The sequence below is a fragment of the Mytilus californianus genome, unplaced genomic scaffold (genome assembly GCF_021869535.1).
Source record: "Mytilus californianus isolate M0D057914Y unplaced genomic scaffold, xbMytCali1.0.p SCAF_2, whole genome shotgun sequence".
Taxonomy (NCBI): domain Eukaryota; kingdom Metazoa; phylum Mollusca; class Bivalvia; order Mytilida; family Mytilidae; genus Mytilus; species Mytilus californianus.
In genome coordinates, this window is record NW_026262668.1 from 71,780,243 (window position 1) to 71,783,623 (window position 3,381).

At 34.3% G+C, this 3,381-nt stretch overlaps 1 pseudogene; it reads right to left on the reverse strand.

Moving 5' to 3' along the window:
• Positions 1–279: 279 nt before the first annotated feature.
• Positions 280–3,229, reverse strand: LOC127727669 (serine-enriched protein-like; annotated as a pseudogene).
• Positions 3,230–3,381: the final 152 nt, after the last annotated feature.

Sequence of the window (3,381 nt, forward strand, 5' to 3'; positions counted from 1 at the left end):
CAGCGTGTGCACTCTTGTCTTGGTTAATGTTAAGTTTATGTGACAGTTGTAATAAAGCTTTATATTTAGGACTATCAACATAATATCAATGATTAGTAAAGAAGGCGAGACATTTCAGCGTGTGCACTCTTGTTACCTTAAATGTAAAATGTTTATAAAAATCAAAGAAATATAAATGACAATTGATATTTCATAACATTTATTTTGTCAAATTTACATGACATTGGAATAAGTTACATAATAGCACTAGGTTTGAAACATAACATTATACTGTATTTCTTAAAGTAATAGATCAACACTTTGCTGTGTACAGCTGAATATCTTCTCCATAAGTCTTTGTCCAGTCTTGTGGTGGTTGTATCTTTTAGCTGAAGGAATCAACTTTGAAATATTCTCAGATTTAATTAAATTTCTAACAAAATCCCAGCATGCTCTTTCAAGGTCATCCAAACCAAATTGTGAGGCACCACATAAAAGTCCAGCTAGACAATTCAGTGGCGGATTTACCGGGGGGGGCACAGGGGGCACGTGCCCCCCCCCCCCCAGTCGGGGTCACTAAAATAATTTTCTAACATAGTTTTATTGTTACTGTATCTGCTTATCTAGATCGAAATTGGTCGTTAATTAACCCCAGCTTCAACATGCGTGATTTATGACAACTTATCAAAGGGTGTGTAAATATTGACACCTTTGTGTAATGTCTATATCCAAAAGCATTTATGTAAATTACATGTACATGCACATGCTGATTGGAATTAATATTTTTAATATTTTAATATATTTATTGGTTTTTGATAAATATTACAGGATCAAGATCGAATAACAAGTGAAATCTTCAGATCAGGAAAGAAATCACCAACTAAAATCGTTCTTAAAAGAACATGTAAAAATAGATGTTAAGTGTCAAGAATGTTAGTATCAATATGAGATACGTCTTTATTACCACAGCACTCACATTGTATACGGTTTCTGGGGAATGTGTCTTTCTCAGAACAGTCTTTTTCGGACTTTATTAAACAACAAACGATTTTTTTCAATGCATACAGCATTTTTTTAAACTGAATGTCGTGTTTCTTTTCCCCTTACTTTTTTTTATGGAAACCAACGATTTGTCTTTAAAAAAACCTTTCCCCGCCACAAAACATGAAAGGTCTGTGCCTTATATATAATCATTAATAACATGATATTGTTTTTTTAGAAAACCTACTTATAGTACAGTAATATGTGTATATTTTTTCTTGTTTCAATTACCATGTATGAGGATATGAATAGGTTACCGTGAACGAGGGTATGAATGGTTTACCGTGAACGAAGGTATGAACGGGATTTACAGATTAGAGAATAATGGTCAAAAAGTAAAGACTAGAAAAAAATGGGTCCAAAAAATGTAGAAAACAGATTAAATGTGTGATGAACAATCTGATGAGTTGAGTCTTTTTTAACTGATTTTAATAGTTTGTTCTTATGTTATACTGTTACACCACTGTCCCAGGTTAGGGGAAGGGTTGAGGCTCACAAACCTGTTTAACGCCGCCTAATTCTTTATGTGCTTGTCCTCAGTCAAGAGCCCGTAGTTCAGTGGTTGTCGTTGGTTCATGTCTGTCATATTTTTTTTCGTAAATTGTTTTCGGTTATGAATATGGCCTTTGGTTTTCTCAATTGAATTGTTTCATATTGTTGCCTATAATTGCTTAAAAATAATGAAAAGATATAGAAATGAAGACCCGACCCGCCCCCCCCCCCCCCCCCCCCCCCCCCCACATACACACACACGACCACCATCATCCCCAATACGTGACACCATCACCCCCAATACGTGACACCATCACCACCCACACTCGCATATATACATATCTAAACAAATCTTTAATTTTGGTTTTTTGGTGCCCCCCCCCCCCCCAGACATCGAGGTTCTGGATCCGCCCCTGGACATGTACAATTAATATCTACAGAACCACTGTGTATGAACTGTATGATCTTTCTAAAGTTTTCTGGTTCATACTTCTTCACAACTATTGTAACTTTGTTGGATTTCACAGCGTTTTTCTTTTTCTTGTCTTGTTTGTTAACATTACTTTGAAATTCAGCTTCCTTCTGCTTCTTTAAGATGAGATTATAGAGTACTCTGCTACGTGTGCCAAGGATTGCTTTGACACCATGAACTTTCACCTTTTCTGTACCAACTTCAAATGAAACATCACAAAGTTCTGGTATTAATGAAATGATCTTCAAGTTTTCTGTAAGAGCTTGAGTATTTCTGTAACACATCTTTTCCTTGATTTTTACATCGCGATGACCAAGAGGTCATTTCGATGTATTGCTATCGCCTAAATTTCCATTATGCAAATTAGTTTTGGGTTTTCAACCGATCTATAAAAATTATAGATCCGCGGTCATTATCTAGTGCAAAATAACATTACTTATCGCTTGTTTCAAATTCATTTTTTCAATGGATCATACTCCTATACATATTTTTATTAAAACACAAATTAATAATATGAAAATGTGTTGTCATTAGTTATATATATAAAAGTAAAAAATCATTGATGATATCTATGCACACGTATCGAAAAATTGTGTTAAAGCTGACGGAAGAATATCTCAAGAACGTTTTGTGACACTCCCGGCAAGGACCGATAACTCTGTTATTGTTTTGCAGGAAAATATGAATGGCTTCTCATATCCAATCTTTTAGAAAAATCGATTTTTTACAGAAGAGTGTCCACCATGCACTTGCACTGCACTATAATTAGAATACATGTAGTAGAATAGAATGATATACAAATAGATGAAAATTATATATACATGCAACCGTAATATTAATATAATATATAACAACAAACCAGTGTATACTCTGGGACTATTATTATATTAGTATAATAGTCCCAGGTATACTGATTTGTATCACTACAATATAATAGTTATTACGGTGCGGTTGAATTTCCTGTCATTTATTCATCATCCATGCACGAACTTGTATCAGAAAAAAATATATCTCTGTAAATTAACCTCAGTTTCAGGTATAGAGATGTGATCTATTTCTGTGACATGTGCTTTTGACCATCCACAAGAACCTGCGGTCATCCGATGTTCAGTACTTCAGTACTTTGATTACTGGATCACTGTTGACTGGTATCTGATTGGCCTTTTGTGAATTCTGTGATGGTGTGGATGATTCTGTGTCAGATGGTGTGGATTCATAGCCAGAAGAATAACCATCAAGATCCATCTGTTCAAAGTCCACCAAAGCTAAAGTGGATTCATATCTGTCCATTATGAATTATTGCTGTTGAATTTAATGTTGAAATATCTAACTTGGTGTTTGATATCAGTCAGATTAAACATTGTGTTTTTATATATTTATTTATGAAATGATTTGCT